Genomic DNA, 25,045 nt, shown 5'->3' on the forward strand with positions numbered 1-25,045 from the left:
CAACAATAATAGTAATAATGTAATAATACACAAAGCAAGTGATGCACAATGCGATTGCTCACCACCTACCAACTGATGCTAGTCCCCGAGCAGCAGCCCCCCGGCCAGCTTTCCCCAGTTTATGTACTGAGCATGACATCACATGGTATGGAATGTCCCTTTGGCCAGTTTGGGTCAGCTGTCCTGGCTGTGCCCCCTCCCAGCTTCTTGTGCACCCCCAGCCTTCTCAGTCGGTAGAGCATGGGAAGCTGAAAAGTCCTTGACTAATTAATGTAGGCATTACCTAGCAACAACTAAAACATCGGTGTGTTATCAACTTTGCTCTCATCCTAAATCCAAAACACAACACTGTACCAGCTACTAGGAAGGAAATTAACTATCCCTGCCGAAACCAGGACAGCCAGTCAGCCAGTCAGAGTCCTGGTGTTCTTTTCCAGTCTTGCCTGGGCCTTAACTGAGTCAATAAGCAACCTTGTGGCTGGGATACAGGTCATCTTTTATACAGCAGGGTGCAACCATTGTTGGAATAGGCTTCTTATGGAGGATTGGTGATGTCTGTCTGACAGAACTTGACTTCTAGAAATAGAACTAGAACTAATGGGGTTTGCTAATTTGCTGACACTAAGGTCAGATAACAAGCAATTTGTATGTAAAGAGAGGAGAATCTAGGCTAAATCTAGTCCTGTTATTGAACTCTAGTAACAACTGTGTTGGAAAAGAAGAGTTGATGTTTCTTGTTTGTTTTCTGATTAAGGTTGAACAATGGAAGGAAAAGAATTTAGGTGTTGGTCTACAGGACTTTGTCATGTGTTGGCAAGAAAGCTACTGTTTTTTAAGAAGTGAATTCAGTAGGTGTATCCTTACTAGCATCAGCAAATACTGTTTACTGAATAAAATGATGGACAGCTAAGATGTATCATGGATGCTTATTTGCCTACCACTGTGGTATCTTTACCACTGCTAGGCTGAGTGGGCACCCAGCTGGGTTTAGGTTCCTGGGCTGGGTATGAGGTGCTGTTTTGCCATGTTATTCTTAACCTTCCATTCAAAAAACAGATCTAAAGTGAAATGAGATCTAAATCTTGGGTGTTGAGCAAAATATTGGGCCAAAGTATTATGATTGATTCTTGTCTTACTTAACTGAATGGTACTGGTAACTTTTTACTGAGTGACCTAGCTAGGAAGTAACAATTCAAAGCTTTTACACTACTGCCACAGCTGCTGAAATACAGGAAGTATAAACCCCATTCATTCTTTCCTGTTGTTAAAAAAAAAAAAAAGGTGATATCACTGAGTTCATCTGCAGATTTGTTACTGTCCTTCAAATCCACCTATCTCATCTGCAAGGCATTAAAACCAGAAGCACTCAATATTATGATAACCTTATAAAACTAAGGCTCACTTAGTGAATATCTCCTAGAGCTTAGAGAATCTCAAATTGTTGAGAAAGCAGTTCCCTGCCTCAGTGGGGGGAAGTTCTCCTATTGTGAATAAATAAAGTTCTTGCCTTTTAGCTGATGTCCAGTTTGTTTTGTTGAAACAAGCTTTTTAACATCCTATTTCTTAGAATAAGAATAAAATGCACTGCTGAAATCATGTTGTTTCATTCAATTCACTGAATAAATATGAAACTTCATTTCAGATTTGGAGATGTTAGAATTTTCCACAGGATAGCTGAATCATAGGCTTCTCTTCACACACACACTTCATTTCACAGCTTATTTTTCTATATATAATAGTATATTGTAGTGTACTCTCTGAAGTTCAGCAAGATCAACGCTTCCAGTTGAAAATCAACAACAGAGGCATTGTCAGGATGTCACTTTGGCAGACGAGACTTACTGTTTGTTTGCTTGGTTTTTTTTAAAAGAAAAAGGTAGGGGGGAAGCATTGTCAGGCTTTCACAAAATGGAGTATTTGATAAGGGTGACTTGTAAAATTAATTTTTTTTCTTTATTGCAGGAACACTTAAGTATACAAGGTCACTTTCTTCTGCCATGTCATATGCATGCAATTGCTGGTGTACTGAAGACCCCTTACTGGTGATAATCTTACATTTTAAAAGATCAAATTTCAAGTAATGGGACACCACTGAGTATTTTTAAATGCATACAAATCATTGTTTTCATCAGGCAGGCTTTAATAATCTGCTTTTAGTCCTAGTTGATTAGTTTAAGCTGAGCAGGGAAGATGCAACCTCCCATTTATTTCTTACTGTATTGTCAGCCATCTCTTTATTTTTAAACAAGTGGCTTCCTTAATTTCATAGTAATTCAGTGGTAGAACAGTGGCTGTATCTCAGTATCATGAAGTGACTGAGTGTTCTCACTTTGGGAAACATTTGTGGGGCTTCTCTGTGGTGATGACTGCTTCCTACTTGAAGAGGCTTAGGAAATCTTGGTTTCTGAGGCATGGCTTGGTATTTGAAAACATCCACATTTTCTGAACTGTGGATGCTGTTTCAGTCTTGATAATCCAGACATAATGACAGTTCACATTGAACTACCAAATGTTCCTCGCCAAATGAGCTTGCATTATTTACTTTAATATGACTAGAATGCATGGTCAGCATAAATGCACCCTCTATTCAGTGCAGGATGAGAGTTGTTTGCTTCTAGTCTTCTGAAATTAAACTATTAAATAGTTCAGTGTGCAGAGCCCTTCTGCAAAAGGATCATCTTTGCTTGCTGTTAAGTGAATTTTATGTTCTAAACCAAAAAAGTTTGTCCCTTGAATATTAGGAAGATGTAATGCCTTTCTCACTATGGCCTGTCTCCCAGCACTCGGATCTTGCAGAACTTGAATCGTTGAGGGATTTTAATTCTTGGTATCATTACTCAACAGTCTGTGAGTGCATTGCCACTCGATCCACCTTGCGATGGGTTACTTAAGAAGAGAGAAGGTGTAGGCTGTGCATCTGTTGTGCATTATTTTATCAATAAAATCATATCTTCTATATTAGCCTAGCCTAATGTACTTACAGCTGAGAGGAAGAGTGGTATTTGGTAAGGGAACTATGGATGAAGGGCGGGAAAACAGTTTTTTGTATATTAGGGTACGCAACTAATTCTCACTACTTATTCTGTTTGACCAAACTGCTTTTTTTACTTCTCTGTGGTTCTTTTTGGCCCTTGAAAATAATGGGGATGTTCTGAGTAAATACAGGCGAGTCATCTTATGAAACTTTTCTGCCCAGTCTGTGAATGCCACTGAAACATTTGCATGCAAGAATGTTTTGTGGAATGTGGGAGGAGGGCAAACAAATCACAAGGCATAGATTGACTAGATTTGTGCTTGGATTGGCTTTGTTGAAACAGGGAATTGAAGAAAACTGTCCTGATCCCCTAATTCCTCCCTGCACTGAGATTCTGAAATGCTTGTTTCTGTGTGTCAGAGTTCCAGAACTCTGGAAACTGCAGTCATCGTCTTTGGAAAGTCATGGGCATGCAAAGTACTGATATCAAATCAAGAAGAAAATATCAATAAATTTCTTTGTCAGAATTGATGTAGTAGAAGCTACATACGTCTGGTAGCCTAAACATGTACTAAAAAGTACGGTTTCCTTCATCTGCCACTTTTTGAAATTAATATTCCTAAAAAAAAAAAAACCACCACCAAACCTTTGTTCACAATTCACAAAAGAAATACATATAAAAGCTGAAGTAATTTCTTTTTATTAATGGAAACTTTAGAGTATTAAGGCTTAAGGCGCCAAACCTTTGTTCACAAAAGAAATACATATAAGTGAGTAAAGCTGAAGTAATTTCTTTTTATTAATGGAAACTTTAGAGTATTAAGGCAAGGTCAGTTTGCAGCCCAGGTTAAATCAGCAATAGTAACATTGATAAGTGGTATGTAAAGACTTCCTTGCCGAAAGTGGCTGTACTGACACATCACGGGACTGGAAGAGAGTTCCTGGATATTCATGTTCAATGTTTGTTGCAATCAATAGATTTGTATATTCCCGTTTGTAAAGTGGCCAAGCATTGTCTTAAAACAGTCAGAGCTTTGTCCCCAGGTGTCCCATTAACAAATTATTTCAAAACTTCCCTGCTTTGGCTAAAACTTTATTCTAGGATTCTGGCTAAATGTATCCATGACCAGTTTGTACACCTGGCTAAAACTGGTATTTTCTGTCAGTGTTTGTAAGAGCATCTGCATTCCCTCTGAGCCTTTGTAAACTGGTTAACTTTTTGCTCTGTTCACATTGGAGAGACTCTCCCTTTCCCCCAGTCAGTCTAGGGGACTTGCATTTAGAGATGCAGAGAATCTTGTGATGTGGCTGACTGGGTACGCTCATGGTATTCACTTCAAGACAATATTCTGCTGTGAATCTTCCTTGCATAAGCTTACAGTGATCTCGGGTGTGTCTTAGGTGCTATTTTTTGTTTCCTGACCAGATTAGATGCTGGCACTGCCTTACACAATGACTTTTTTTTAATGCTTCCCTATATGTCTCTGTAGGAAATGCCTTACTTCATGTCAAAGGGTAGCTTTTTTCTCTTTTCAGACCTTCATCAAATTGGTGATGGAGTGAGTGTGTAATCAGCTCATACATGTGAGTACCTTCCCCTCCTTGCTCACTTCCAGCTGTCATAGCAGAACTTCTGCTTGTCTTACTCCTTGGGTCCTGACCTTGCCTTCAGGACTGACAAACTGTATTCCCCGTCACCGCTTTTGTTCACGTGGTTCCCCTCACCTGGTGTTCTAGTCATTCGGTCCATCAGAGGTGCCTCTATACCTTGTCAGCAGCAACTTTTATTAGACACCTCAATTCCCTTGCCACTAATAGGACTGTTAAATAAAACTAGCCCCAAGATAATTCTTGGCAATGTCTTCCAGTGATCTGTGTCCAGCCTGATATTTTGTTACTGTCTTCTGTGGTCAGTTACTTATCACTTTGCAATTATTCCACTAAATAAGATCATTGGAAGCTTTTATTTTTTTTATGCAGCTGTTGTCAGGTCCGGATGAGATCTACAGACTTCCTTTGTCTTTTCTTATTTTTATTAAAAAAAAAAAATCTGTTACCATTGACTTTGGTATTTCCTTCTGACTGACTTAATCTGAAGTCTTGCGTGTTACTGATTGCAGTAGGGCTGATTTCCCTTTTCTCCCCTCGCCTCCAACTCTAAAGACAGGTATTCTGTTTGCTCTCCTGCCATCATGGAGTATCTCCCACTGTGTTTTTGTCTGCTTAAAAAGTATAGATTATGGTTTTTAAATGTTTATATTGGCTAGAGGTGAAGTAGGCACAATAATTTGAGAATGCATGAAAGTTTTATTTGCAACTATATGTACAATTTAATCTCCCTTTTCTTTCAGAAATCTGTAGCAGTATCATCTGGTTTCCTAACTCATGCTCAGGAAGTTGTTACTTTTGATTCCATGTTGGTTGTGACAGCTTCCAGGCCTGTTTCATAGTAGACATCTTGTCTTTGTTTCTTTACTGAGAAATTTTCACTGCCAGGTTACTACTTCACTTAGTTTTGATGTGTTGTTGAAGAACTTTGTTTTTAATATCTTTAAAATAAATTTTTGAAAGTTTTAACTTTATTCCTGTACTTTAACATGAGGTGCAACTTCTTTAATCAACTCCTTCCCTGTCTTTTTGGGAGGGGTGGGGAAGCTATTTATCTAGTTAGGCCTATTTCATCTTGCAAGTTGTCTACTGCACACTGCATCCCATGAGGCATTTCCAGATTCGTTTCTGCACATTTAATGAAGCAGCAGCTCAGCATTATCAATTCAGAGAGTCTGAATTCGTCAGTCTACCTGACTACTTAAACTAGTTCCTTTTGCTTATTACTCACTTGAGTCAGAGAAGTTAATCTCCTGTAATGCCCAATTCACCATCATATTTTTCATTCTAATAAAATAAAATCTGCACCAAGGCTGGTTTCTTGGAATCTCCTGCGGACTCCCAGCACTCTTGAGCAGGACTGTCCCTTTTTTAAAGTGCTTTTTTTGGACCCAAATGGATTCTGTTCACTCTTTTAGTGGTGTGTTTGGTTTTTTTTTTAATCTATAACAGTTTTAAGTGGTGTAGGTATGTACTGCACCTACTTCTACTGGCTTTTCTGAATAGCATGTACGTTTCAGTATGTGTTTTAGCCACTAAGACTGTTGTCCCTGTGATATCTAGCCTTGTATACCTAATTCAAGTTTATCAGTTTTGTAGTATAGGCCTCTTTCTTTTAAGTACACAAATACTTCATAATGTTTTATCTGGTCATGCCTGTTTACCAGGGCAGACTACTTGTTTGCCTGACCCCTGTTCTCATCTGTGTTAGGACTTTCAGTCCTTTATGAAACGACCAGAGATAAGAGTCCTTCTTGGCCACATCCTCATTTTCCTTTGCTAGTGCAGTGAGGTTAGATGTGGAGATTGCGTGGGTGCCCAACAACTTTCACTTCTCACTTTCATCTGTAAATCCCTTCTTGGGTGTGTCACCTTGTCCTAGAGTGTCAATGTACCTTGTCTCATGAATGAGACTCTGAATACTCCAGTGTTTCACCCATCTTTTATCTTCTTTATTTTAATGCCTCTTTATCAAATCCCTTGAGATATAGCTGGATTCATTGTTTGAAGTCCTACCATACAAATAATCTTTAGATTCTGAACCCCCCCCCCCCCCCCCCCCCCGGTTCTTTGACTGTAACTTAAGTAACCTTGAAAACACCCAGAGAATATAGCTTCAGATCAGCAGGGGAATACATAAAGTGTAAGGAGGAAGGGGAAGGGCTGATGTATGTGAATAATTTGATCAGATTGTGAAAGCACTCACTTAAATGTGACTTTATTTATATATATATCAAAACATAAACCCCCCCCTCAAGTTGCATTTAATATATATTTAACTGAAAATGTTTATATATAATTTTCTTTCCCCATAAAGTCACAGATAGAGTAGTAGCTGTTGCCAGAGTTTTTTCAGCAGCTATTGCTGCAGCTGACACAATTTTGCAGGCCACCAGGTGTAGAGAAAAGCATCTGTTAAATAAATAGATTCTGAAATTTGCAGACATCATAACTGGCCACATCTATTTCTTTTCTTCTGCAGGAAAAATTCTCTGAATAAACTTACTGTGAATAGGTTGCAGCTTCTGCAGGACTGTACGTATTTATTCTGGTGGATCCTGGAGGATGGTATATATTTACTCTGATGGATCTTGTTGTTTTAACATAATTGCTTTTTAATTAATGCTTCCATGAAAGTTTTGTGAATGTTTAGGCCTCAACTGTCCTGATCTGAGGCTGATGATGCTTTTTTTTTTTTGTGGGTTTCTGTGTATACATGTGACACTAAGAGGAAAAGAAGGGGTTATACTTACATAGGTGTTCTAATTTTGGAGAGGAGAGTAAAATCTCTCCAGTATTGCTGGTGGCAAGAAAATAAATCACCTTCTTCTGGTATCTTTTTCTCTCCTGCTAATCCCCAGATCCAGATTTAGTGGACAGTCACGTAATGCTACTGTAGCTGCATGCTTACTTTCCCAGACTAATGCCGCGGTTGCTTTGGCTGGTCTCCACTGTTCTTCCATCCTTCTGCTTGTGTGGGGTTTTCTACTAATTTCTTAAAAGGCAGCCTGTGGTATGTCTCTACGCAGTGAACCTTACATGATGGTTTTAAATGTGGGGAGAGGTTGTTTGGTGCTCAAGACTTGTGCAGCCACACCTGGCAGGCTGCCCTGCCCTGCCTGTATCTGGTTGCTGCTGCCTGAGAGCAGAACAGGTGAACTAAGAGCAGCCCTGTGGAGTTCTAGGTCACTCAGCTCTGATTCATGACAGTTAACACGTAGCATTAAGAGTATATTTATCCATAGTAGATGCATGATGTTGTGTGTGGGTTTTTTTGAAAACATTGATCTGTACTAAATAGGCTGTTGTGATTAGCAGAGTTTTAAAGTAAAAATGCCTTCTGTAAGTGTGACAGATCTAGTATACTTAGTGCCTCCAGTATTCATCCCTATTTTTGATGCTATTTATCCACATTTTGGTCTGTTACTTCAGAAGAAAAAAAAATCTTAATGACAATGGGCGTCATGATTCTGTGCTTTATCAGAAATGGATAAGTGAAGTCTGTCTACACCTGCACTGACAGTAGGGAGCTTTCTGGCTCTTCATAAAAATTAAGAGTTCAGCTCAGTAAAGAAAAGAGAAGATGGATGAAACCACAGAGAAAATAGGTAGAGGGCACAAGCCAGGAGAGGAAGAGTGGGGGAAAGGGGGTTTGGAGGCATGGCCTGAGGGAAAGCGGAAAGACTGTCATTGCAGCAGTGGCTTTTTTTAAATTTATTTTTAATTTAACTCCCAGAATTGTAGAAAAAGTGCGGGCACTTCAATTACATAATGACCTCTAAAATGAAGGTGAACAGAAATGCTGAATCTGTAGAACACATTTCTAGCTGTCAGCCAAATTTTCTGCGTGAAACCCATTATCAACTCAGAGGGAAACTAAAGCCTGCTACATAAAACTTTTCATTAAATTTTTGGAAGTCCTTATTGGGTACAAGAAGGCAGAAGAGAGAACTTGTTTCATGCCTTTATTGGGGTGCTCCAGTCTCTGCTGCCATAGCAGATTTTGGACCCCCTCATGTATGTGATGCCAGTACAACGGCTGCAGGGAAGGGTCAGGCTGTATGTGTGTGCAGGAGACTCGCTCTTCCTCCCCTACCGTGCCTAGCTGGGTGGCACAGGAAGAAGCATGTGGGTACCGGGACAGCTTGCTGGTAAAGGCAACATCTTGACTTGAAACACGGGGTGAGCAAGATTCAGTACAGTCTGCTAATTAAACAACGAAATGGCTTAGTTTGAAAAGGAGTGGGTATGCATGCTTCCGTCACCTGCTTTAGCTGGAACCAGAGTGGTGGAACAGGAAAGCAATTGGTCTCTTGAAAACAGGAGTTCTGAATGAGTGTTGGAGACTCTAACTTAATCCTCTTAATGGTTTGCTTCCTGCTTCTCTGTGGTAACATGCAACTGTGTATGCCTGTGTGCTTTTTCTAACGGGAAGATTTTTCTCTGCTTGAAAGACAGAAAAGCTGAGGGGGAGCTATTAAATTCTGAAAGCTATATTTAGCTCAGAGCAATTAAAGCTAGCACTATATAATGACACTTGTAACTAGCTTATCCATCGTGCAAACTGTAAGATTTTTAACGTTTGGTTTCAGTAAGACTTGGTATTACTGGCAGCTTTTGCTCACATGCATCAAACTCTGAATTTTAGAAGGTGTCTGTTGCAGGTTGTTTTGGGCAAGTCACTTGCTTTCTTACCGTTCCCTGTCACTTTGTTCCTAGTTCCATTTTCAGTGTAAATCGGCATAATCCTCTGCTTCCAAAAGGGGTAGTTCTGCTCTTCCCTCCTGTCTGCAGCTGCCTGATTTGTTCTTTTCATCTCCTATATGCTGGCAGCACGTTCATGCAATGAACTGGTTCAGCAAACATTGTGGCTAAAAATCTGGCTTTTTTCCTGGTTAATTATTAACTGGATTCATTTCCCCCTCTCATTCCACTCTGTAGGTGTGTTCCTACTGGTTTTAGTAGGAATTGCAGCAGAAATAAATGGCTAACTTTGAGAAGGGAGAGAATTGGCTGGTTCCTCCCCAAGGGTTTAGGTCTGCCTGCTGCAGATTTACATCAAATTACACTCTGTTGCCAGATTAGGTCTTTGCTGCACTCCTGGTAGGCTCTTCCAGAAATACTTAGAAATATGTAGCTTCTTTGGGACTAATACAGTACAAAACAGCTTAATGAATTGTTGTAGAGTTGTTACAAGGTCAATTATTGCATGTTCATTCTTTTTTTTTCCTTGGGTACCAAATAATTAATTTCCTCCATTCTGCATTAAATGAGCATCCCTCTATGATACTCACATGAGCTGTAGTCACCCACTGTGAGATATGTTTATTGCTCAATTTATCCTTCTATTCCAATGTTTCAGACTCTAGAATTTTTCTAATGTCTGTTTGTGAGTATGTCTGTATAAATGTGGATTATTTTTTTTATTTCACAAGCACAAAAAGTTATAAATCAATCAACAGTGCAGTTAAGCTGGTCTGGATTTCCCAGATGACTTTAGGAAGTGTACACCTGTATTGCAAAATATTCAGAAACAAAACATCATATGGGTGCATCCCTATGCTCACTGATCAGACTAGATCACTGCAGCACAGTGGTTTGGGGAGCAATGGGGAACATAGGACCTTTTCTGGACCAGCAAGTTGTGGCAAAAACTTCATTTTGGGAGGAGGAAGACTTGCTGTGTGTGTAAAACTGTGGAAAGATTGTGGAACAACAAAAGCATCAGTTGGCGTTATGGGGTGACTAAGTGGTTGGTACAAGCCTCAGCTCCCTGACTGACTTCTTGGATACCTTTAGAAACATCATTCAAGGTGAAGACCCCTGCATTTGTCTTGTCCTAGGTGGCATGGAGTTCATGAATTCTGAAGTTGTGAAGACAAGGCCAAACTCTTACAGAGGGGACTGCACAATAAAGTGGAAAATTCTGGATATTGTTTTGGGTGACTCTTAGCTAAATAAGGCTTTGAGATTGAAATGGTGGAAATGGCAACTCCCCTTTCCTGTCCTTCAATCTGTGGAGTTGCTGCATAAGGTCTTACCTTGTGGGCTGTGTTGAAAAGCTCAATTATTTTTCTTAATTTTGGGATAGTGATTTTTTTTTTTTTTTTAAGCCATCATGCATTTTGGAAGTTAGCACCAACCTGCTGATGGCCTAATGTGCCTAGTGAGGGAGAATGCTTAGGTTGTGTTCCCTTGTATGTGTCACTTCCCTTTAGGGTCCCTCTAGGGTCCCTGCTATTTCAATGTAATATGTAATATACTCCTGATAACTAGCATAATTGTCTCTAACCTATATCAGATGTCTTTTTTCCTATTTCTCTTACATTGTTCATGTAAATAACACAAAGAATTAAAGGCACTATTTTTCAGAGCTAGGCATTTTTATTTATTTTTTTCAAAGGCTCATCATAAGGTGATTTTGTTGCCTTAACCATGAGAATTTTTCAGTATATGATTAATTGGAAGTTTTAAATGTAGAACAGCTTAATTTCTGAGTTACTTGAGAAAAAACGCCAGCCATAGATTTGGGAAAGTCTGAGTAATAAAATTGTAAAGCTGGTTCATCATTCAAATATGTTATTATTTCAGCTGCATCTGCCCACTGCATGCTCCTACAGGCTAAAAATGTCAATAGACTCTTACATTAATAGCTATTTTAGGTCTCTAATCTTAAAAGGCAGCACAAATGAAAGAACCTTAGATTAATATAAAATATCAAAGTTAACACATCAAGTGTTCTTTCTTGCTCTAGTTTTAAAAACTTCCACTCTTAATATTTGGATTATTATTAAAAATACACAAGTTCATACATTAAAAAAAATCTAATCCTAAAGTTAGATCACAGATGTTTAGACTTCAAACCAGCTGGGGCTGGTGGCATTTTCAGGAATGTAACAAATAGAAGAAGCAAGGAGTTGAGTGTAAACATGAAATTAGGAGTTATTAAATGTAGACAACTGATAAGAGAAGGCAAAAGTATTGCTCAAAACTCAGTGAGTTGAAAACAGGGAAAAGGATTTCCTTTTTCCTTGGAAAATATGCAAACACTTTAAGAAAAATACTAAATAAGGGCAGTAATGTCAATAATGCAAGACATGCAGAAGAATTTAGTTCCATTACTGAAATGAAGCTGCGTGGTCTATTGACAGCATATAGAAATAATAACTAAGAGAAATGTTAAATTATAACTGCTAAAGCTATTATTTTAAGAAAAACCCACAAACTACACAGTGGATAACAGTTTTGAATCTCGGGTACAAATAATTTGAGGAATTCTGTTTCTCATATTGATCCTGAAGAAAGATCAGGAAAGCCTCAGAGCACCAGAGGAAGCTTAATGATGTGCTAGTTTTTATAAAAAATAAATGATATGTGGTACCCAGACACTGGTTCATCTGGTGTTGATTACAGACTTTAGGAAAGATTATTGTCAAGCTGATACAGGAACTGACTCAGTGCAACAGAAATTCAAATCTAATAATTGGAATGAAGCACCATACAGTCTATGAACATAGAGGCTAAACTGTTGATGTGCTCAATTTGGGCTAAAAAGGATCAAACTTTGTCATAAGCCATTTCTGTTTGGTAGTGTTCATACTGTACAGAGAAGTCCTGCAGGCTGCTAAAACTATAAAATTGGATTGTCTTCAGAGAAAGTGTATTTGACTAAATGTCAAAACTGCATGTTGGTTGCTTCAAAGCAACAGTTGAATAGTGATATGAGTTTGTCAGAGTAGTACCCCCAGCACCTCTTTCTATGCAGGATTCTTTTTTTTTTTTTTTTTTTTTTTGTGCTGACAAGATTTCAGTGGGTTCCCTATACCCTCAGTAGAGTTACACGCTTGTGCAGAATTCTGGATCCTTGGGGCAAGAAAGATTTCTGTTACAAAATGCATTGCTCAGTGTGTTAGTAGACTAAAACTTAGTTGCTTAGTGATACAGGAGAACATTGCTAACCTGAACTTCTAATACATATCTTTCAGGAGAGGAAGATCTAGCTGTAGATGCTGTATTATAGGGAAATACTTTTTGGGGGGAACCCACAAAAAAAACAAGGTAGAAAATTTTCCAGATACTCATATATTGTAATCCCCTCCCTCGTGCTTCCCGGGCACGAAAGGACAATGCAGCAGGAAGTTTTATTTCTCATCTGATTTTTTTGTTTGTTTTTCAGGTACACCACCAGACTCATGTGAATCTTGCCTAATGGAATTGCTCAGACTTTCACTGCTGTAAAAGAGGAGGAGATTTGGATTCTTGATAGTTGGCACTGAGAGACTACTCACTTACTGTAAGTCAGTCTTCCTTATATCATGGATGTGGTGCCCTCCCTATAGGAAAGCAGAAGTTAAATTGATGTGGAGCTTGTTTCAGCCTAGAGGGGGCATGATGAAAGAAGCTACATAAGAAGCTTCTTGCTATGAAGAATCACTCCATCAATGGAGGATGGGAGAGGACTGTAGTATAGCTGGCATAGAGGCAGGACTTGAATCCCCTTTGGGGATGATACATTGTGTTTAATTGTACATCTAGAAGAAGAACTGAAGGATGTAGCAAGGAAATGGAATAGGTAAACTTGAAGTTGTGCTAATGTAACCTTATATTCTGCTGAGATGAGAGTAATTGTTCAAAAATACCTCAAAGCTGTGTTACTTTTGAGGGAACTGGAAAAAATACTATTTGTTGGGTTGTACTGTGTTTGGGTTCCCTTTAATCTTAGGCTTTGGGGCTTCCACTGGTCACCTACCACGTCAGGAAGGGACTCTTTCACCCGTTGTGCCATTGAACTCTTTGTGGTTTGTCTCATTCTGAAATGCTCTCCATAGACTGCAGCCAAAGATAGGACTTTGGCAAGGTTGAGATCATGTTACTGGTGATATTGAAAAACTTCTCATGTTGCTAATGGGTATGTTTTTTGCCTGAGTGTTCACTAATTGTGAGATATATCATTAGGAGGAAGTTCTGTCCCAAGTCATACTGCCAGTGTTTGTTGCACTTGTGGCGTTTTACCTTCTCTGATAGCATGTAAATGTACTCACAGTGCATCCTGAATACTTAATTTCTTGTTTGGGGTAGGGATGTTGATAATGCACTCGAGCTGCCTGGCTAGCTGCTTGTGCTGCATTTTAGCTTTTTTTTTTAAATATATTCTTGGCCTTTTTAACCTATAGGTATTAAATTAGTATTATAGGGCACATAGGACAGGTAGGATGTTGTAGGTCTTACATGCATATAACTTCCATATTTGCTTGCAGTTGTGGAAGGCTGGATGTTCTGAACTGTGCAGTTCTTAGTCCTGCGATCTGTATATAAACTAATGTTTTGAAATTAGTGTTAACAGGCTTACATGGATCTTTCACCTGTAAAGCAGAATATCGCACTGCTGTTCTGCACTAATTTCCCATTGTACTTACATCTGTGTTTGTGTAGGCTTAGTCACTGCTTTAAGCTTGGCGAATTCTTTTAGGTTTAATTTCTTACAGTTTCTATTGTGAGTATGCAAAAGGTATCGCTAGCTGTATATTGCCTAGTAGGACTTACTTTCCTCTGGAAAGCTGGAGATGGGTCATGAAAACTGAATTATGTAGCAGGCACAAGGGTTGACTCTTTGCTAGACTTTGCTGCTATAAAGCACATTAACATCCATGTGTGTTTTCAGCTTCTACAAATTAGAAGCTGAAAAAGAGTCAGAGGAGGAGAGCAAGGAGTGGAAAATACTTCTGCTTGGTAGAAGTAGGTACTGCCATACTGCTACAATGGGCTGTCTCTGGGAGGTGCGCAGTTGCTATAGGATTCTTTTACCTATGCAGATAGCAGAGTTTATCAAATACTGTTACAAAATAGTTAGCTGATTATGTTGGGAAGTTTTATGTTTAAGTAGCTGTCATGGTTTAGCCCCAGCCAGCAACTAAGCACCACACAGCCGCTCGCTCACTCCCCCCTGGTGGGATGGGGGAGAGCATCGGAAGAGTAAAAGTGAGAAAACTCGTGGGTTGAGATAAAGACGGTTTAATAGGTAAAGCAAAAGCCGCACACCCAAGCAAAGCAAAACAAGGAATTCATTCACTACTTCCCATCGGCAGGCAGGTGTTCAGCCGTCTCCAGGACAGCAGGGCTCCATCATACGTAACGGTTACTTGGGAAGACAAACACCAACTCTCCAAACGTTCTCCTCTTCCTTCTTCCCCCAGCTTTATATGCTGAGCATGACATCATATGGTGTGGAATATCCCTTTGGTCAGTTGGGGTCAGTTGTCCTGGCCGTGTCCCCTCCCAACTTCTTGTGCACCCCCAGCCTACTCGCTGGTGGGGTGGGGTGAGAAGCAGAAAAGGCCTTGACCCTGTGTCAGCACTGCTCAGCAGTAACTAAAACATCCCTGTATTATCAACACTGTCGATGACTGTGTTCCAGCAGAAATCCAAAACATAGCCCCGTACTAGCTACTATGAAGAAAATTAACTCTACCCCTAGCCAAAACCAGCACAGTAGCAAAGCAATGTTTCATGATTGTCTAATGACTTTCAAGAAGTTTCCGTGTACTTGGCAGAAATGAATATAGACCTGCCCCACCCCAGTGTGCAATGTGCAGCTATTTTGTTTACACAGGGGGTTCCTGTGGAACAGGTATGTTCATGACTTCACATGGAGTCATGCAGGAAACCTGTGAAAAAGTCAAGCCCTCACTTCGCTTATCCTAATCTTTCCAGTTCAAGAATGTTCTCCATTGAAAGACAATTTTGATAGTTTCTAAAAGGAAGGGTGGTAGATCTACAGGGATACAAAACTAACAGAGTTTGAACAGTTAGAAAAAGGGAATTTTTCATTGCTCCTCTAATAGCTGTAGCAGAAGGCTGCAATGAGAACTAGTATTTATCTTAGCAATATTTTTGTTTTCATACTGACGTAGTACCGTCCTGTTGGCATATGTCCTTGGAATGCATTAATACTTTGTAACACCCTTTTTTAAGATATATTAAATCTCATATTAACACGTGGTGTAATTTCACTGAATAGCTCTATGTCTTTGAAAAAGGAAAGAAACAGTACTTGGTGCTCAAAGTGAATTCACCTTAAAGTGAAGTTATCTTAAATTCATTTTTACAAAGTTGAACACTGAATCTATGGCTGTTATAGAAGCAGTTTCCATGTTACTGAGCCTTTAGAGGAATTCTTTACTGCTCTCTTGGACATAGGAAACCATAGTGAAGGATGTCATCCTCATTCCTCAATCCTCATAAATTTTATTTAAGAAACTTAACGGAACCCCTGTGTATTCCTTTGTTGGTATTTTCTCTCAGTTTTGCCAACCTAAAATTCCAAGCTTAGTTCTTCAGTACAAATATGTACATTGATTTTTGTTTTTCTCACTTGGGCTACTGACACAGTAAATCTTGTGAAAGGTATTTAATTTTACTTTGTAAGCTGAATATTGACACAAATGTTAAGAATATTGGCAGCTCGACATTGTCTGCTGGCTCTTTACTAACTGTCTTATAGGAGAAATTCTTTGTACAGAACTAAATTCTGTGCTAAAATACATTGTTTAGTACTTCCTTTGAAGGAAAATGAGGTCAAATCCTAGTGTGCATGTACTTGTAAATGCAAAAAACCCTGATGTGTACAACCTTAGCTGCTCTTTGTGCACAAGCTCATGTCTATGAATTTAAGCTACTTCTCTCAGATGAATTCCAAAGTGTTTCTTGTGGATTTAGTTACGAATACTTGCACTAACTTATTCAATGGATACTAGCATAGGTAGATGTTCCTGCAAAAAAAGAGTGGAGAAGGGGAGAAAAAGAATGTCTGTTAACTTACTGTCTTACTAGTTGCTATTGAAACAAATTAATTTTGTGTCATTTTTTAAGACTAAAATAAACTATACATCTGAGCATCATGGATGGCATCTATGGAAGGGAGGGGTGAAGAAGCAGGATAACTTTACCTCATAAGAGCATAATTTGTAATTTTTTGTTTTAGTGATAGGTACTTTGGTCTTAAACAGGTAATACCTGATTAGACAGGGGAACTGTTTGAAACAACTGGACTGCTGATTTCGTATGATTACAGAATAAAGTCATTTTTAGAATTTGTGTCAGTAGAAATTAAATGTTTGTGAAATTATGAAAAGGTGGATCAAATGTACAGGCACTGTTTCACTAATACAGCGTTGTAAACCAGTCATAGCTTAAATGCATCTTTTGGGGCAAGTTGTCACTTGTAAATGCCAGACGTGTCAGGCTGATGTTGGGCTTGAACGTGGTGTGAAAAGGTTGTGAACTCCTTGGTCCTGTGGTGTCAAGGCCACAGACTGTTCCCCCTGCAGCAGGGACACAATATGTCTCAGACATGAAAATTCAGATCCTTTTTAATAGTTACTGCTTCCTGCTTTAGGTGAGACTCTGAACTTAAGTGCTTGAAGTAGGCAATTAGCATAGCCAAAAGTAACTTATAAGAGAAGATCATGAATCTTGTCTCCTGTTATTCAAACTTTTGATTCTTTATGCTTATATGCAGAGAAAAGTAGCAACTGCTGTGTGTCTCGTCGTTCCAGGGACAATCAGGTTGGTCACTCTTCATTTTAGCAACAGGAACAAATTGCCTGCTTACTGGCATTACAAGGAGGATTTTACAAAGTGAGATTCTGCATTTTGCTTCCAGAAGGTGATACAGATAGTCCAGGTTCTTACCACTGAAAATGTTTCATCTCACTGAGCAGAAGCACATACTTTTCATCTGGAGGTCATGAACTCAGTCAGTCCTTTGATGTAAATCAGCTTTGTGCTTGGAGAAGCCATGAAAACTTGCCCCTCATCTTAAGAGTAGCTCTAAGATACCATCTCTGTCTTTCATGATATGTTTGAACATGTGTTTCCATCAGCCTTATCTCTTTTAGAAGGACTGGGTAACTTCTTCCTGTCTTTGCTTATGTAAACTCTGATCAAGTTGCTTATTTGTCCACCAGGCAAAGAATAAAAATAATGCTTCAGGTATATCAGAAGGCAGAAGATTTGTCGCATTTCAAGGGTGGCCTTAGAAATTTGTTTATGAAGAGCAACATATATGTTGTATAGCTTCAGGGCTCCTTGCTTTCCAGTTGTGCAACAGCAAAGGTTTTGCAGGCAAGCTAATTGCGTGAGAGGGGAAGAGAAGGTTGCAGTTGTTGGTGGACTCCTTTAGTGGTATGGTAATGAGTATGTGGGACTGAATCTCCGATCCTGGCATGTGTAATAGTGAATGAGGTATGTTTTTGGCCTCTAGGGACTGTTTTGCTCATTCACTGACTCCTAGTTTAAATGCCTTATACTCCCATTGCTTTTGGGAAAAGGTCATATCCTCATTTTAATTCATAAGGCAAGTTCTTATAGCAGTAAGTATTTGAAGAAGAAACAAAAATTGCCTTGTTCCTTTAGGTTTGAAGAAGCTTCCTACGCTAAGCAGAAAAATACTATGATTACTGAAGTAGGTACTTTTCAAGGAGAAATAGACTACTTTAAAGATGGAGTAAAATGTTAACAGTATAATTTCTTTAAAGCCACCTGTATAAAGTTCACAATCAGTAGTAATGTGTTCTAATATTGTTTTATCCTCACTTGTTGGTCCAAGCATGTAATCAGTTGTAGATTTTTTTTTTTGGTTGCATATCTTATCAAAGCATATATGAAGGATGAAAAAAGGTCAAACCTGACCAAGGATAATTATCAGTAGTCATTAATAAACAGAAATGTATTTATGAAAATGTAATGTGTTTTGCAATATTTGTTTAATGAGTTTTTTTAAACTTACTGACTTTATGCGTGCCGTACACTTACGAAAGAAAATCTCTATTGTGGAGAGACGTGCTTTCTAGCTACAAAACCATAGCAAGAACTTTTGAGAAGAAAAATATATTCTCCTGTCAGCTGAAGTTATGTTGAAAGAACGTTAAGATTCTGGCAGAAAACCAGACGAGGTCTTATCTGGTAGGAAGTACAACATGCTGGCTGGTAACTTGCAGACGCAATAGTGAGCATCAGAGCAGTACAGTATAAAATGATTTTTAAAAGCTTTAAGAAGATTTCAGTGCAGCAGCATGTTTTACTGTAACTTTCACTGGTCTTCCCTTCTGTCCAGGTGACTTCTGTGCTTCCATATTTCCTGTAGGAGACCTGGGCTCTGCTGCTGTGTTTTTGGAGGATGGCAAGTTACTAAAGAAAAGGAAAAGTTCTTGATCTAACATCAGATTTCATATGATGCCTTATCTTAAAAAGTACCAAAAAAAGGAAAATCTTGATCTAACATCAGATTTCATATGATGCCTTATCTTAAAAAGTACCAAAAATTCTCCCCCCCCCCCCCCCTGCTAAGTTTTGTCCATGTATATGTTTGTCTTGTCGAGTTTTTTACTCCCAGTACTCAGATATCTGAACAATTTGACAACTGTCCACAGGTGTGTTTGAATGTACTGCAAGTAGTAGCTTATTTTAAACAGTAGGAATTGTGCTTTCAGAAAAATCAAAGAAATTTAAATTATTATTCTACTTTAGAAGTCTAATACTAAGTGATTAATGAAAATGTTGATACTAGAAAATTGTCCTTCTGTAGTGCAGCAAGTGTTTGGAACTGCTAACAAGCTGTCAAGTGCTACAAAATGAAATCATTTTAATTCTTGGGGACTTTGTCCCCAAAGGTTGATGCTGTCAGCTACAGTAATAGCCAGAGACAGCAGTGCTTACTGTGTTGACAGTGAAAAACGCTGTGTGTGTTTCTGGTTGAGAGCCAGCAATAGAACTTGGTGTTGCTGCTGAGAAGGATAAGGAGGAGTTAAAAAATGCCCTGTCCCTTTACATGTGATTTTAACGCCAACTTTTATTGGGCAGCAACTCTGCTTCTAAAGGCTGAAACTGTTTGTTAATGCTTAAACATTTAATGACGCACCATTCCCTACCTGCTGATCTTATTTTTGTCATCACTGGACAAAATGATATTAACAAGTGGTTGGCAAGGTAAAAGGTACTCTAAGATAAGCTAGTTTATATTTTTACCTGTAATACCTTCCAGCAGCTTTTGAGAGAAAACATTTGGTTCAGGAGAAGTGGAAAAAGCATTCATCGTTTAGCTCAAGCTTTGGGACTCTGAAGAAAGCTGGATTTTCCATGGTATGGAGGGAGACAGGCTGCAAAGTTAAGAACTGAAAAGTTCAGTGGATTTCGATTTGTCATGAGGGTAGTATAAATTTGCAATTTTTCTATGTCTGTAGATGGCTTTCATAGCTAGTAAACTTCTGACTAAATTTAGCGTGTTGTAATGAAATGGGGATGAGAAAATATAAACAGAGCAGACTGTGTTCTCTACCTGTAAAGAGGAAACATGCTACATATCTCTGGTCATGTAAACTAAGGTGATACCGGAAAACTACAGAAGTGTCCCTAAATCCAGAAGAAAATTTTTTTTTTTTAGTTGGCTTTAATCTTTTTGTATGTTTGCTTTTTATGAAGATATGGAAAGACTGATTCTCATTAAAACCTAGTGAACTATATGTGGATATTTGGTAGTAAATTTAGCTTAGCAAAACAAAGTACTTTCACAGACATCTGTACATATTTGCTTAATTAAGTAATAATTTATGTATCATCTCATATGTCTAATTGAGATTCTTAACTTTACACTTTTTATTACTCTTGGTATGGTGACTAAGCTGATATTCTGTGTATGATCTGTGGTAGTAAACTGCATTTCCACAGAAATTGGTTAAAATACTGTAAAAGTAATTTTTAAAATTACATTTTAAAGTGTGCAACATACATAGAACTAATTTACGGAACCAGAAATGTACAATTGTACCACTGTACTGATTTGTTTCTGGTTGTACTTCAGAAGTGTAAAAGCTGTTGCCTTGCACAGTTTCTTGGTATTTTGTTAATTTATTAGGTGAAGAATTAGCAGTTTTTTCAATTCCCATTTGCCTTCCCCCTTTTGAGTGAGCAATATACAGTGCTTAAGACTAGGCAGTGTATATTACCTGAAGAAGATGTTGCTATATAAAAGTTCATGTTAACTTTCCAGAGCAGCCTTGATTCCAAGTGGGTGATAACCAGCTCTTCCTAATTCTATAGTTAGTCCCTTTTAAAACTTCCCATTTAAACGTGTGCTGCTTTAATTTGCTTTTTCAATTTAAATCATTTTTAGTAGACTATTGTCTGGAAGTGTAATCATACCTTCAGAAATAAAATTTCGAAGTTAAACATTTTGACAAGATTATTTTTGCTGATCTTTCAGGTTGTCCATAGTGACCACAATTTCAGTATTTCTAATGTTCTGTCATCTGGGGTGACAGAATCCACCTGTCCTCTGAGAAACACAGGGGACAGCTCTCCTGTCTCCTTCCTTTCTTTTCTTTTAATGGGAAAGACAACAGGTCATAAAACATGCAAAATCTCTAACTGCCGCACTCTAAATAACAATCAGAGAGTAATTTGCTTCCAATAATACATTTTACAAGGAGTAACTACCAAAGACTTTTAAATCAACGCTGGTTAAACTCAGGTTTTATGATCTGTAGTGTTGTAGTTCGGAAAAGGTATTAATGAATGCTCATCATTCTCTTTAAGTAAACATAAAGGAATGAAAATGTAAATAAAAATGAGTGTTTTTCTACAGCAGACCACTAAGCCTGGAGAATTTGTTGCACATGCTGTATCTTTGCTGTATGACCAACTATAGAAGTGTTCACATCTGTGTCTGAAATACTGATAAACTTTTCTGTTTGGTTCTCTTATAAATCAGTTCTTGACAGCATGCATTTTTATTTTTATTTCACTTGCTGTTGGGGGATGTATTGGAGAGAAGAAAAGGGAAGCCAGCAGTGGGTGAGGGAGGACTCTGGCTGGCTGTAAGAAAAGTGGGGGTTTTACTGATCCAGTTAAATCCTCTTCTTGGCTTTGTGCAGCATGGGGTCTTCTACAGAAGTAGGCTGTATTGGGCCATTTTCCAGAAAAATGCTTGGATGTATCAAATTTGGAGACAAGGTTTCTTTCCTTATTAGCCCAAATCCTGCTGGGGGTTGGTTAGAGAGTGAGGGAGTGCCTCTTTTCAAAGTCATCACATGACCAGCAATTCCAAATTTTTTGAAAGTCTCCTAAATACAAAATTATTCTTCCCTCAGGCCATAATTCATGCTTTCACTTAGACACTGAATCTAGAAGGCTATTTGTTCTATCTGGCCAAACTGTAGTTTATACTTTACCCTTAAAAGTTTTGCATATGGTTTATGGTTTGGTTTTTTTTAGTGCCATACAGTTCTCAAGGAAATCTAAAAGAAAACACTAATAAGAGGTGGTAATAGCTAAATAACAGCTGTTAAGGGCATGAGTCAGCATCTTCCCCTGCAACTGTCTCCCCCTGCAACTTGTGAGTTTTCTGTCTAACCTGTATTTCCAGGCTCCTTGGTGAAGGAATGCTGGTGACCAGTGTGCAGGGGCTGCCGCGATGGATGTACTCTGTGTTTCTCTTTGCCTGTCTCTGGCACTGGTCAGTACAAGATGCTATGGAGGAACGCACGCCAGTCCTTATCCTGAATAGTTATAAAACACTTGCCCTTTTGTCAGACCCTTCCTATAATCTTCATCAGGGTGACTTATGATGTGGTGTGAAAAAGGCTGTCTTTAAATTGTTTTTTTAAGTTTATAGAAATTGCACATTCTATTCTAATAAGTGTATACCTTGATGGTGTACACGAAGCTAAATAACTTTATATTATAGGGATTGACTTTAGATATATTTGGCAAAAATAAGTCTGTTTTCAGGGGTGGTGTATACTACTTCTACTGGCAACAATTGCCATGACCTAATGTATCTGCTTGAAAAAATAATGCTCATTTCACTTAAATAAAAAAGTGAAACTACAAAAAAGAAAATCCCCAAACACCAAGCTAAAGAAAGCAATGACTGTAGTGAACTGTAACAGCTGCAATAACAAAGTTGGCCCTTGAAATGAAAGGGGGGGGACACTAAACACCCCTCCAGTGAAGTAGCTTTACACTGTATCATTAAATCTCACTTGACAAAATTGAGATGTCTTGTTCAAGACACTTGCAGTGAGAAACTTCATTTTTTCATTTGAGGCTGTTCTCTTCCCACCCCCAGAAATGCCTGCAATCTCTCACTGGTTTTGGCTGTGTTCTTCAGTTTTTCTCCCTGCAGTTGTATTTCATGTGGAAGACTTTTGAACAATATTGCAGAAGTATTTGTCAAAAGAAGAACCACATAACATTCCTAAATACTGAGTATCTTTCAGATTGTCAGTATGTCAAAACAGTATTACTGAAATGAGCTGTGCTTTAGTAAAAGCGAATGTGTTGGTAGGAGGGTGGCACCATGCATCGATAGTGATCATCTCTGCATGGCAGTGGGAAGTACAGAGGACAGTATGGCTGAAAGATGGAGAGGACAGTGACTAGAAGCTTCAGAGAAACATAAGGAATGAAAGAAAGGAGTGATAAGAATTTCTTACAACTTCGCATTTCTGCACTTAAAATCAAATATCGGGCTTTGCATAATACATGTATCTTTCAAAGCAGAAGTAGAAAGACGTTTTCAAATCATGAACAGATTTCAGGGTTCTGTAAAACATAACCAGGCTAAAATCTTATTTCTAAATGTATTTCATTTTATTCCTGTCAGTGTTGTCTTGGCTCTTCAATATTTTTGAAAAAGCAAATGTAAAGGTTTTGAAAACCCCCATTAAGACTGAAATGCAACTCAACGTACATGACTATCACAGTTTTCTTCTTTTCTTTGAAGTCCTAATGGAGGAGGATATAAATACCTCTGCAAAGTTATGTTGGTCAAGGTACAGGTTATTTAGTGTGCATCTGTTTAGGCAGATTTTAATATTTTGGGATTTATCTTGTTAGCATCTTCAGACTTGGTTAAATCATGACTAGCAGCACAAAATTTGAGGAAATCTTTTGAAGTGGAATCTTTGGCTACAAGCTGGAGGCCCTTTTAATAGTGGCTTGCAAGGGATATGGAGCTACTAACACTGTCTTTTGCCTGGATGTCTGGCTGTGTGGGGGATGCTCCAGCTGTGCTGTTAGACTAGTCACCTGTGGGAAGATAAATTCATGTTTTTCAGTTACATAACTATGCATCACATTTTATTTAACTTACAGCCCAGAAGTCTGACCACAACATGCTAGATATGATGTATGCATTTAAAACACAAAGGCATTGTCATAGAAAAAACAATCTGCACGTTTAGACTTAATTAAAAAAGATCATTAGCACTTGAACCAGGTGATAGCATGACTGTAGATGTACGTATAGAAAGCATGTATATAAATATGCATATACTTTGCATAGGCATTGGAAATAAAGCAGCTTTATGACCAGCAAGAATTGTGGGTTTTGCCATGGAAGGTGCTGCAGAAGTTCTTAGCCTGATAAATGGAATACAGCTGCTGAAGGTGTATTTGGTAGAGAGGAAGGCTGTGGTCCACCTGCGTCTCCCAGGCAGGTGGCATACTGATGGATCTGAGTACAGTGGCCATCTCAGAAAGCACAAGTGATGCAGGTGTTGAGTGAAATGTCTGGATCTGTTCAGACTCTGCAGTGACTCAGAGCTAGGGGGCTTCTGCCTTAGCTTCCAAATACACTCTGTTGTGGGGCTAGTGTAATCTAATAGGCAGTGACCTTTAATTGTCCTTCAGCCTTGCAGCATCAGTCTGCAACTGCCACAATTGAGTATTAGTCAGTAAAATTCCCGTCATTAAGCTGGAGTCTGAGTACAACAGGCCATAGTTCTTTTTTTAGGGATAGCTTTATTTGAGGTCTAACAAAGTGTCCTTAGCAAGGTCTTTGCTTATTTAGCTGGTGTGAATCAGAGTAGCATGTTATAAAGTTCAGGGTAAGGAAGATGTACCTTCCTCTTTATAAAGAATTTTTTATTGCTGTCACAAAAGAAGTACTCATATTTCTGCATGCGTTTGTATTTCAGAGTACTCTGAAATGATTGTGAAAACCAGCATTGCTGATTTCTATTTATTTATTTCTGTTACCAGTGGTGAACAAGTCCTGATTCGGTATGTTACAGGGAAGATCAAATGGAAGGCTTTTTAGTGGTTTTGGAGAAATCGTGGTGACCCAATTTGAACTGTTTGCTTTCACATGATTTATTTAATTTGCTGCCTGTGAAATATCCTGTTTCTGCACACGTGGACATGAATGCGGATTACTCTTAAGTGGATGTTGTTGAAGTAGATTGTTGTTGAAGGGGGGGAACATTGTCACTGAGGATGAGGAAAAGGCTGAGGTACTCAATGCCTTCTTTGCCTCAGTCTTTAACAGGCAGACCACTTATCCTCAGGGTACTCGGCCCCCTGAGCTGGAAGACAGGGACGGCGAGCAGGATGAACCCCCCATAATCCAAGAGGAAGCAGTCAACGACCTGCTACGCCACCTGGATGCTCACAAGTCTATGGGGC

At 38.7% G+C, this 25,045-nt stretch overlaps 1 protein-coding gene across 1 annotated transcript in view; it reads left to right on the forward strand.

Moving 5' to 3' along the window:
• OSBPL3 (oxysterol binding protein like 3) overlaps positions 1 to 25,045 on the forward strand; it is a 100,343-nt gene that overhangs the window by 6,175 nt on the left and 69,123 nt on the right. Inside the window, exon 2 of the mRNA XM_009282040.2 lies at positions 12,759 to 12,875. The gene's annotated coding sequence lies outside the window, so the exon portion shown is untranslated. The remainder of the gene's footprint in view (positions 1 to 12,758; positions 12,876 to 25,045) is intronic.

This window comes from Aptenodytes forsteri, unplaced genomic scaffold (assembly GCF_000699145.1).
Source record: "Aptenodytes forsteri isolate BGI_AS27 unplaced genomic scaffold, ASM69914v1 Scaffold164, whole genome shotgun sequence".
NCBI classification, from domain to species: Eukaryota; Metazoa; Chordata; class Aves; order Sphenisciformes; family Spheniscidae; genus Aptenodytes; species Aptenodytes forsteri.